The 12,012-nt window shown below is 42.1% G+C and overlaps 3 non-coding genes across 3 annotated transcripts; all 3 read left to right on the top strand.

Annotated features, from left to right (window-relative positions):
* The first annotated feature begins 9,852 nt into the window (after positions 1-9,852).
* LOC140280799 (U2 spliceosomal RNA) lies at positions 9,853-10,043 on the top strand. The gene has a single exon (XR_011909718.1). It is a non-coding gene; the product is annotated as a U2 spliceosomal RNA (small nuclear RNA).
* A 388-nt stretch (positions 10,044-10,431) lies between these two features.
* LOC140280774 (U5 spliceosomal RNA) lies at positions 10,432-10,546 on the top strand. The gene has a single exon (XR_011909701.1). It is a non-coding gene; the product is annotated as a U5 spliceosomal RNA (small nuclear RNA).
* A 275-nt stretch (positions 10,547-10,821) lies between these two features.
* LOC140280480 (U2 spliceosomal RNA) lies at positions 10,822-11,009 on the top strand. The gene has a single exon (XR_011909443.1). It is a non-coding gene; the product is annotated as a U2 spliceosomal RNA (small nuclear RNA).
* Positions 11,010-12,012: the final 1,003 nt, after the last annotated feature.

The raw sequence follows: 12,012 nt of genomic DNA, 5'->3' as shown, positions 1-12,012 counted from the left end.
GGACAAAGCCGTTTTAACTTGGTTTGAGTGAAGGAATTAATTTTATATCAAAATCCGGAATTGTGTAGAACTCGTGAAAAGAAGCTTATTCTTGGATTCCTGAAAAAATTTAGTGTTGTTGTTTCCTATCCTGAAAAGTACTACGTTCGTTTTTGTTTAAAGCTATTTAGACATGGATAAATATGAAGGACAAAGCAGTTTTAACTTGGTTTGAGTGAAGGAATTCATTTTATATCAAAATCCGAAATTGTGTAGAACTCGTGAAAATAAGCTTATTCTCGGATTCCTAAAGGTTTAGTGTTGTTCTTTCCTATCCTGCAAAGTACAACGTTCTTTTTTGTTTAAAGCTATTTAGACATGGATAAATATGAAGGAAAAAGCAGTTTTAACTTGGTTTGAGTGAAGGAATTCATTTTATATCAAAATCCGGAATTGTGCATTATGTCAGCAGAATTGTAGTCTGAATACATTTATGCCAAACAGATTTGCTTTGCCAAGGGAAGTTTTATAAATGTTTATTGTTTATGTTTACAATATATAAACTAGCAGAATAATTCATTCATCCTCCTGGTCCCTCCCACCCCGGAGAGGGCAGCCAGAGACTGGCTGCAATAGGCATCCCCGCTACCTGGGACCCAACACAGGGCAGGAGGGCCTGATGTCCACCAGGCTCGGGGCCTGCAGTCACCATATTCCGGGAGCTACTGTACCCCCAGAAGGAACCCATCCCGCCCCACCCCACTCAACCCAACCCCACCCCGGAGGACCTCTACAAAAACAAACAAACAACAACAAAAATCAAACAAACAAACAAACAAATCACCCGGTCACACCAGTCGCAGCAGCGAGACCCACCATCACCCAGGCCCCCCCCAACAGGGGAAAAGCACACCCCCACACAGACCCCCTCCCCCTCACCGCACGCCCCAACACCCTAAAAAAAATAACCACCTGCGGACACCTTGGAGTTCCCAGAGCAACAAGGCCGGCACCAGGACCTGCACCAACCCACGCATACTGTGGCATGTCCAGGGCAACCCAGACCCCCCAGGCACAGGCAGGGCCCCGCCCCGGGCACAAGGCAGCGGCAAGCCACCAGGTCCAGGCCCAGCTCTACCACCCACGCCAGAGCGGCCCGGTCACCCGGTACAGAGCCAGCAGCCACCACCCCAAGGCCCCTAAGGGACCCCGCCCCACACCGCAAGACAGCCCCACCCGCAAGCCCCCAAAACTGCCCTCCAAGCCCGACACACAGTCCCCCCCAGCAATGACCAACCCGCTCCCCACGACCCGAGAGACCACCAGACGCCCGAAGCCACACAGCCCCCCCCAGCACACACCCAACCGCCCAGAGCGACGGGACAGCAACCCACCACCAACACTATGTGATCAAGCTAATCAGAGGGGACCAGAGAGAATTAAATTCAGCCAATTGATGTTTTGAGGAGGCAGACATTGTTTCCATGCTAATATAATCTAAAAGAAAATTTCTAAACTGGTTAATACACAGATTGTTCTTCGCTTTCCAGTTCATGAGAATAGTTTTCTTTGCTATACATAACACTGTGAGGATCATGTGTGCTAAGCTAAATTCCACGTTGATGTTGTCTAAGTCACCCAGTATGCACAGTGTGGGGCATGCAGGAATGCTACACTTTAGCCATGTTGATAGGTCCGCACAGACTTCAAGCCAGAACTTCTGGACAGGCGCACAAAACCACAAAGCGTGTGCATAATCATCAGGTGTGTTATCTGTGCAATGTGAGCAGATGTTTGAGTGTGTTAGACCCATCCTGAACATCCTTTGTCCTGTATAGTGTGTTCTATGAAGAATTTTGTATTGTGTGAGCTGTAAATTAGGATTTTGAGTCATTCTGAAGGTGTTCAAACATATTTGTGGCCAGAAGCTATAACTAGAACTGATGGATAAATCTGCCTCCCATTTTGAGGACGGTAGAGACATTGTGTCATCTATCTTAGACAATAATTTATATATTTTTGATAGTAGTTTTGGGGTGCAGATGCTTAGAAATTCTGCTACCCTAATCGGGAGTTGTAAGTCTGGTTGGTGGAGGATATATTTCTTTGTTATTATAGACTTAAGTTGTTGATTTTCTAGGAATTTATTGCTGCCTATCTCATGTTGTGATATGAGCTCATCAAATGAAATAAAATGTCCATTTTGGATTATATGTTCAAGATGTTTGATTCCTTTGATCTTCCACAGAGTAAAGTTTAGCATTTTTTTGTTTTGCAGGATGTCAGGATTGTTCCAGATGGGTGTAAGCTTACACGGGACAAGTGAAGACTTTGTTATTTTAAGAAATTCCCACCAGGCTGTCAGAGAGGTGCTGATGTTAATGCTTTTGAAACATTTGTGATTTTTTACGCTTTGACAGGTCAGAGATTTCCAGATTATCACACAATGCTTGTTCTATATTTATCCATGTTCATCTATTGGGCTAGGTTTAAACCATTTTGATATATACCGTAACCTATTGGCTAAGGAATAGTGCTGAAAATTAGGTAAATCTAATCCACCACTGTCCTTGGTCTTCTGTAGGGTTTTTAAACTAATACGTGGTGGTTTGTTTTTCCACAGAAATTTGGAGATGCATGAATCTAGTGACTTAAACCAAGTAGCAGGTTGGTTTTATGGGGATCATTGAGAACAAATAGTTAACTTTTGGTAGTATCATCATTTTAATGGTTGTAACTCTCCCCATAAGTGATATAGGTAAGGACTTCCAACGAGAGAGATTGTCCTCTACTGTCATTAATAATTGCACATAAATTAGCTTTGTTAGCTCTGAGAGCCTGGAGGAAATGTTTATGCCTAAATATCTAATATTTCCTGACTGTAAAGTGATCGCAGGTATATTCTGGACCCTACAGATAATGGGCAGAACTGTGGTCTTAGACAAATTGATAGAGTAGTCAGAAAGTGCTGAGAATTTATTTATGAGTGTGATCGTGTGAGTGAGAGACGTCTGTGAGTTCTGAAGGAAAAGTAATACATCATCAGCATAAAGACTTATTTTATGCTCAATATTTTGGGGTTGGATGTCTTTAATATTTCTATCTTGTCTGATAGCAGCTGCTAAAGGTTTGATGAAAATAGCAAAAAGTGAGGGAGAAAGTGAGCAACCCTGTCTTGTACCTCTCTGCAGACTGAAGCTTGGAGAAGTTTGATCATTTGTCCTGACACTTGCATTTGGGGAGTCAGTTATTTTCTTGTGAGGAGATAAGAGGCTTTAATAATAATATCTTGCAAGAGAGAACAACACAGTACAGAATACAGAGTTGCTCTGACCACTGAAGCAAAAACACACAGTTATATTGCCCGCTCATCACGTCATCTGTTTTTGGGTATAATTGATTGTTCTTCTAACTTTCCTCCCCAACCATCAGTTGAGGTTACCCAGACACACTCGTAAATACCAGCCTAACCCTGTCCCCCCTAAAGTGCAGCTATCTCATTATAACAAGCCCACCATTGTAAAGAGGAATTTAAGAAAACAGGGCAGGGTGGTACCTTGCAGCTCGGTCATTTGCAGGTTATACACAGTAACACTCAATACAATGCATATAAGAATTATTTTCCATTACATTCCTCCCTTTTGATTATAATAATACCATTATATTAATCAACCCAAAAGAAACAAGGAAAATAATAACTTTATCTGTAAAACATCAGCCTGCATTTGCACACAACGTGAGTTTAAAATGCAGGCATCATAGTAATAAAGGGTCCAATGATAAACAATCAAAACATGAACAATTAAACATGATTATCTTCATCCCTTTCTAAGTCAGCGTCACTAGAGGAAAAATTTTGAAAGCAAGAAAGTTATTTGAGTCATTTGGTCTTTTTCACACTGTTGTTTAGATGGACTACATAAAAGGATGTCATCCACATACTGAAAAAGAGCAGAGCCTGTGGTTGATTGAAGTTAATCCAGACTAGCTTTGAGGGCAGCATTGTAAATAGTGGGACTTTCACAGTACCCCTGGCATAACCGGGTAAAAGTCCAAGATCTCCCTTCAAACTAAAAAGCAAACCAAAATGGGCTATCAGGGTGCACTGGCGACAAGTCAACCACTGAGAAAAACTGTGCATCTGATGTAATTTGAGACAAAATAGTGTGTGGGTTGGGCACAGTAGGAGCATGTGGCTGAACTGCAGCATTCACCGCTTGGAGGTCCTGTACAAAACGCCATTCATCTGGCTGGCCAGCATCTTTAATCTTTTTAACAGGAAACAATGGAGTAAGCACAGGTGAATTTTCAAAAGGAACAATAACGCCTGTTTTCTGAAAAGATTGAAAAACAGGTTTAATCCCTTTAATTGCTTCAGGCTTAAAAGGGTATTGTTTTTTACATGGACAAAAGTCTGATTTAGGGGTGACAATTACTGGTTCACAGCCTTTTATCAACCCCACATCATATTTGCTCTTAGCCCAAAGATCATTGGGCACTTCAGCCAACATGGGTATCGAAGACAAATCTGTTTCAGATAAAAAACATGCTTCAAAATGTGATTCTGTGGTAGGAATTAAGTCCACAGTTCTTTGACAATGCATTGTACTCAAAAATGTTTTTTTGTATGCTGACAATCGTTCAGAAAACATCAAATTTGGATCAGCAGGTGAAACAGTCCACTCCATTTCTTTCTGACATGTAGCAACAAACTCTCCCACACCTTGTCACTGCCAGTGTGTACGTTTGGCCAAGGAAATGTGAGGGCGAGTACCACAAACATAAAAAAAATCGAAGTGCTCTGGAGTGAGCGACACAGCCAATAAAGTAGGCGCACATATTTTTTCACTTCTTCTCATAGTCATTGTCAGGCCCCAAAGAAATGTGTGATGTGCAGTGCAAATCAGTAGGTTGCATGAAATCAGAAAGGGGTGAAACTAACGCTTTTGCTTCTTCCACTAGTTGTTGTGAAAAAGGAGAGCTGGGAAGTTTCCACTCATAAGTGTGCCGATTAATCAAACTGCACTGCTGTGAAAACTTTGTCAGGCTGTAACATAACCTTAACACCCTCTGGTGTAGAAGTTAAAATAATGCCTAATTTACACATGAGATCACAGCCCATCAGGTTAATGGGACACAACTCTGATAACAAAAATGAGTGTTTGAAGGAGAGCTCATCGGGAGTGACAACACGCAATGGGCATTGTCATTTTCTCCTTCACAACCTGGCCTGATGCAGACATACAGTAAACGTGGTTTCCACTTAACTTTGGAGGACAATCAAACTCCCCTGACGTCACTACTGATGAACATAAGTTCCTATATTCTGAGAGAAATATCTTTGCTCCCGGACTGAAATAGCATGCAAAACTTTACTACGTGAATCACAGTCGGCAAGCGTTGCTTCACTACACAGAGCAGGAAAAATGTGTGAGTGTGTTTGTGCTATCACCCATTAGTGGAGGCTCAGCTGCCGCGTGACGTCCAGAACCTGCCTCCCACCCTCAGTCAGCCTTTTGCCCAATTTCATCACTTTTTAGCTGTGGACAGTCCTTCTTCCAGTGTCCAGTCTGGCCACAGTAAAAACAAATATTCGGATCATAGCTCTGGCGTGGCCCATTTCGACCTCCTCTCCCACACGTCCACGTCTTCGACTTCGGCCTCGTCCTCTGTTTACACCCACTGCGTAATACATGGTCATGGTTGCCAAATGCAGCTCCTTTTCACACTTGTCCCTTTTGGTTGTCTTACGCGTCTCAACTTGGTTCTGAGCATGGCGAGCATATCGGCGAACGTCAGCCAAACGAGGACCCTCACACCATCCCACGTAAATGTTCTTTACTTCAGTGGCGACATCTATATAATATTTTCTGGGTCCCGTTAAAACATGTATTTTTCCCATCTAATTCCTTTTTTGCTTTAAAACAAGTATTCCCCATTTTCTATCCCTTCAGTAGCCAACCAGTTTGTATGGAGTACACTGGAGCAACTTGACTGATCAGTAAAACACTGCTTTTGTTGTCACCGCAAGGCTTCCCCCGTCGGTTGTTTCACTGAGACACTACTGAGTAATTACAACTCAACACAGTTTATACACATAACATTCATATACATACTAACAAACAAACAAACAATAATTTATCGCAATTTTCTCATCTCTGTTTGAACGTACACCCAGGTAAATATTCCTGTAGTCTTCTCATACCGACTATGGACCCATTCATTGTTTAACTTCACTGTTTTGCAAATCCTAATTGAATATTACACATTGACATTGAAATTTAGTGGTTAAGCAGGTCTTCATTGCATTCAGCAGCCTATATGTGAGCATCTATGTGTAAGCTGTTCTTCTTTGCATTTATCAGCAGCAAGCAATTCTTCACTGCACATGCATATGTAAATAGTAAAACAATTCCAATGTGTTAGCGAAACCTTCTATATCACAGTGGTTTCTAAGATCTATTTTAAGTTCTTTGCCATCAGTGAGATGACATAGTTTACAAAGTGTGTCAAATTATCACTGAAGATCTTTTCAGGAATTTCAAATCTAGAAATTAGTTATTTTACGCGTGATTTTGCTACTGAGAGTGCATCTGCTTGTGCACATGGAAATATTTCAGACCATTTGGTAAAAACCTCTGTTGTCACTGAGCAGAATCGTTTCCCTTAACATTAATTTAGTTCAATGAAATCTACACAATAATGAAATAATGAAATCCAAACAAATATGTTGAAAAAGATACACTGGCTTAGGGAATTATCTTCGTTTTGGTCTTAGATTGCCCTGTGGAATGTATTTTGCACATATTTGACCTGCTAGACAAAACTTTATTCATTTATTTATTCTAAAAAAAAAAATTCAATAATTAGTAAAACCATATGCTGTAAAAACCTTGTTCATTATTGCTTCCATCCCTCCTGTTGAGACATGACATGGTCCGTGGCTCAATACTGCAGCATATTTAAACAAATTCTTTGGCAGTATGGTTTTCCTTCCGGTCATTCATACGAGTCTATTGTAGATGGCAATTGAATAACATCTAATAATGCTAAAATATTTGTAGTTTATACATTTAGCTGTGGATGTCAACATACCTGTTTTTCCAATGCTGTGTTAACACATGTACAGTTGAGAAGGCATACTGACTGTCAGTGTAAACGTTAACAACCTTTTTGTTATTTAATTTACAAGCTTCAGTTAAAGCTACCAATTCGACTGCTTGAACAGAGTAATTTTTTGGTAGTGGTTGTTTTAAGAAAACTTCAGTTTCTGTTACTACTGCAAATCCTGTAGCATTTGTGCCATCAGGGTTTTTTGCTTGACCTGTTGAATAAATATAGTTATTTCTGCATTTTCATAACGTATATCAGTTAAGTCTGGCCTGGGTAAAACACTGATGGTTATTTCTGACATGCAATCATGAGGCTTTCCATCTGTGGGGTAGGTAGCAGTGTGGATGGATTAAGTGTAGCACATCTCTCGACAACAAGGTGTGGCTGTGAAAGAAGAACTGTTATGTAGGAGAGATGTCTGGTAAAGATATTTTGTTAAGTAACCATATCACAGCCACTGCATGAGGTACCTTAAGTGTTAATGGGTGAAATAACACCATTATTGTTGATGCCTGCACTGCCAATGGCTTCTGGCCATTGATTCAAAAGTACGATCTCGTCCCTTTTTCCCCCTTTCAGTGGACACTGGCCCCTAATTACCGCAATTCAGCAGGGGGTCTTTCATTAGGAGTACTGGACTCCCCTGTGCACGGTTTCAGCTCCGACCCTGGAAAGCGGAAAAAACGTTGAGATCTGGTTTGAGGACCCAATTGTTGAGAAAAGTCTCTCAATGAGACTCAGAGTTGCTGGAGTCAGTTAATGCAAATGTTTAATCTTGCAGCAAGTTCAAGAATGTGTGTGTATGGGTGTATGTGTGCGAACGTGTGTGAGTTTGTGTGTGTGAGAGTTTAAAGAACCTGTTATCCACAGGCAGGTCTTAACTAGTATGGCACAGGTCCAGCCTGTCTCATCTTTTTTGGAAGGTCCAGCGCTCGGCCGTAACCCTTCTGTCTGTTTGGACTCTCACATACATTCGGTTAATCATAGAAAAACGAGAACAAAACTTTTTAGCCCCTTAAATTCATAAAACAGACATGGTGCAGTTATTTCCATTCTAGAAAATAAGAGTAATCACCACCATTCCTATAAATTCTGGATATTCTAACAATCTGAATCTTTTTTAAATGTTCGATGAAGCCCTTTGCTGTTCTGTTTAGAGACTCAGCTGATCATAAACCAAGTTTTGCTCTTGAACCAAGCTTCTAAACTCTTCACCTTTTTCATTTCTCAGTTAGTATTCACTTTAAAACTGATTAAAAGAAAAATTAAATGAATGCCTATCAGCAAATGTGGGATCTAAACTCTAGTGTTTTCTCTAAAATAATTTCCTTTCTCAATTCAGAAATGTGTGTGTGTAAGTCACAACACCCATGACACCAAAACGGCTTTCTTTTCTCTCTTTTCTCTACACTCTGCACTGTGAGCACACACACCAAATCAGAAAGGCTTTTTTCTCTCTTTTCTACATTATGGACTGTGGGGACACAAAACCGCTCTCTCTCTTTTTTTTTTTGATTGTGTGCCAGGGCGTTGTCTCACGTATTAGATTATGCTTAAGATACGAATGGGTTTATCAGTCACATCAGAATCCATACATACTGATCCTCCCGTAATAAAATGGTCGGATCTTATCAAACATACTTTGTTTCTTGTGACAAGTCAGCGAAACAGCGTATACACGTCAAGACACTGAATCAAGTTTGCCACAAGAACTCATAAGTTTGGCAGTATTGCTCTGCCGTCAGCAATCATACACCCATTTTATTTTCATGAGACATGTGCAGGCACCTGTTCATCCACTGTTCTATCACTATGAATTAGTTTATCTATTATCAATAAGGATACTTCTACAACTACTATCAAAGTATGTCCGGACTTCTTATGTTGTCAGTTGCTATATATGAATAAGTGGGTTGCTACTGAAAAGCATTAAGCATGTCACACAGCCCAAACATATAACATTTCAGGACACACCACACAGTTAACAACCACAGTGAAGCGTGTCAAAGCCCAAACATGTAACATTCAACAGGACACTTACACAACACATTCAAATCAAACAGTCAGACAACATACAAGAACATATACCCCAGCCGGCATTGCTCCCTGCCTATTTTCCTACAACTCACTATGTGTGCGCACACCTTTATTCACAAACTCTTCAACTTATACTCTTTTACCGAAGCTGCTACAGCTCGATTGGCCAAATACCCTTAGATCCTATTTCGGTGAATTTGACATCTGCCTTGTATGTAACAGATTAGCGGTTTAGCAGTTTTAATTTAGTTTGAGTGAAGGAATTCATTTTATAGCAAAATCCGAAATCGTGAAGAACTCATGAAAGTAAGCTTATTCTCGGATTCCTGAAACTTTAGATTTGCTCTTTCTTTTACTGCAAAGTACAACGTTGAGCAGCACTAATGAGTTGTTTCTATTTTTGGCAGGCTTTACCTTTGCGGATGAAGCCCTTTCTGTCTGTGCAAAAGAAATCTTGTTACTGTGCAGAGTGACTTCTCTGAGTAGAGTCGCCTTACTTGTTGCGACTGTGCCGATGTTCGAAGCTGGAGTGCAAAGTTGTTGCTTGAATGGTGCTCGCTGGAGCGTGTGGTAGTGTAAAGTTATACCATTTAAAAGGGCTGAAGAGTGCTCAGTGCAGCGGGTGGGCGGAGGTGCAAAGTGACACTATGGCCATAAAAAGAACACCGCTACAAGTGCGCATTGTGCCAGGAAGGGCCCTCGGACGTGAACCAGTGGACAGTTATCGCTTCTCGGCCTTTTGGCTAAGATCAAGTGTAGTATCTGTTCTTATCAGTTTAATGTCTGATATGTCCTCTTTGCGAGGACTACATATTAAATGGATTTTTATCAATAGGAGCTGAAAAAGGAGCTTGCTCCGTTCGCTCCAAGCATCAACCCGGTACTGCAGTGCCGCTGGGAATGGTGCGCTCTCCTCTGCTCTTGTGAAAAAGCAAACAGCGGTGCAGGATGGAAGTTTCTTTTAATCTGCTGAGAAAAAAGAGTGAATGCGAAGCAGACTTTAACACGGCTCTGGGAGCGAGCCGAGTGCGGGCTAACCGGGAGAATTGCTTGAAAGAAACGCGACACCGAATGAGCAGTCAGAACAAAGCCTCAATACGGTGTTCCCGTGTTGTTTGTGGCTGCCTTGTCTTTTGCACAGAGTAAAAGACAAGGCAGCCATCGAATAGGGCCCGATTGTTCCTACTTGGTCAGCCGAGGAGCAAGGGGGGGGAGCAAGCGTCTCAACCAAGCAAAGCTCACCATGGGGAAGGTGGCTATGCCAACTAGCCTGATGCCCTGCTCCCGCAGTGATGGATAATCGTACACTGGTTTCTCTTCATAATGTACAAGTCTTTCGCCTTTTTACTAAAGAGTTCTGTGGAGAGCAGCACTAATGAGTTGTTTCTATTTTTGGCAGGCTTTACCTTTGCGGGTGAAGCCCTTTCTGTCTGTGCAAAAGAAATCTTGTTACTGTGCAGAGTGACTTCTCTGAGTAGAGTCGCCTTACTTGTTGCGACTGTGCCGATGTTGCTTGAATGGTGCTCGCTGGAGCGTGCGGTAGTGTAAAGTTATACCATTTAAAAGGGTTGAAGAGTGCTCAGTGCAGCGGGTGGGCGGAGGTGCAAAGTGTGACTATGGCCATAAAAAGAACACCGCTACAAGTGCGCATTGTGCCAGGAAGGGCCCTCGGACGTGAACCAGTGGACAGATATCGCTTCTCGGCCTTTTGGCTAAGATCAAGTGTAGTATCTGTACTTATCAGTTTAATATGTGATATGTCTATGCGAGGACTACATATTAAATGGATTTTTATCAATAGGAGCTGAAAAAGGAGCTTGCTCAGTTCGCTCCAAGCATCGACCCGGTACTGCAGTGCCGCTGGGAATGGTGCGCTCTCCTCTGCTCTTGTGAAAAAGCAATTCTTTTAATCTGCTGAGAAAAGAGAGTGAATGCGAAGCAGACTTTAACACGGCTCTGGGAGCGAGCCGAGTGCGGGCTAACCAGGAGAATTGCTTGAAAGAAACGCGACACCGAATGAGCGGTCAGAACAAAGCCTCAATACGGTGTTCCCGTGGTGTTTTTATAAAATGCGGTGTAAAAAAAGGTGTGAATGCCCCATAGAAAACTAAAAGGTGGAGCGGAAGTGTTCGGCTGCAAGAAGGTGTGAATGTCCGACTATATTTGGTGAAAAGCAGGTGAAGCAAGGTCTGAATGCCCAACCTTACATCATCAAAAGCGAGATCAGAGGTTTTTGGCTGCAAGAAGGCCATAGTGGCCAAAAGCGGGTAAGGTGCGAATGATCGGCTAAATATCAACAAAAGTGGGGGCGGAGGTCTTCGGATGCAAGTGGGTGTGAATATCCCACCATACAAGTATGGTGGAGAGGAAGCTGTGAATGGCCGACCATAGTTTGCAAAAAGCGGGTGAGAAAAGGTGCGAATGTCCAACCATACATGATCAAAACAGGGAGCGGAGGTGTTTGGCTGCGACAAGGTGTGAATGTCCACCCATAATTAATGAAAAGCGGGCAACAAGTAGGTTCGAATGCCCAACCATACATCAACAAAAGCAGGAGTGGATGTGTTTGGCTACACGAAGGTTTGAATGTCCGAGCATAGTTTGTAAAAGGCGGGTAAGAAAAGGTTTGAATGCCCGACAAAGTATGATCAAAAGAGGGAGTGGAGGTTTTTGGCTACAAGAAGGTTTGAATGTACGACCATAGTTTGTAAAAAGCGGGTAAGAAAAGGTGCGAATGCCCGAACATACACCATCAAAAGAGGGAGCGGAGGTGTTCTGCTGAAAGACGGTGTGAATGTCCGACCATAGTTGGTAAAAAGCGGGTAAGAAAAGGTTCGAATGCCCGAATATATACCATCAAAAGCGGAAGCGGAGGTGTTCGGC

Source organism: Leuresthes tenuis, unplaced genomic scaffold, assembly GCF_036924035.1.
Source record: "Leuresthes tenuis unplaced genomic scaffold, fLeuTen1.0.hap1 SCAF_21, whole genome shotgun sequence".
Lineage (NCBI taxonomy): Eukaryota > Metazoa > Chordata > Actinopteri > Atheriniformes > Atherinopsidae > Leuresthes > Leuresthes tenuis.
This window is presented reverse-complemented; position numbering and strand designations above follow the sequence as displayed.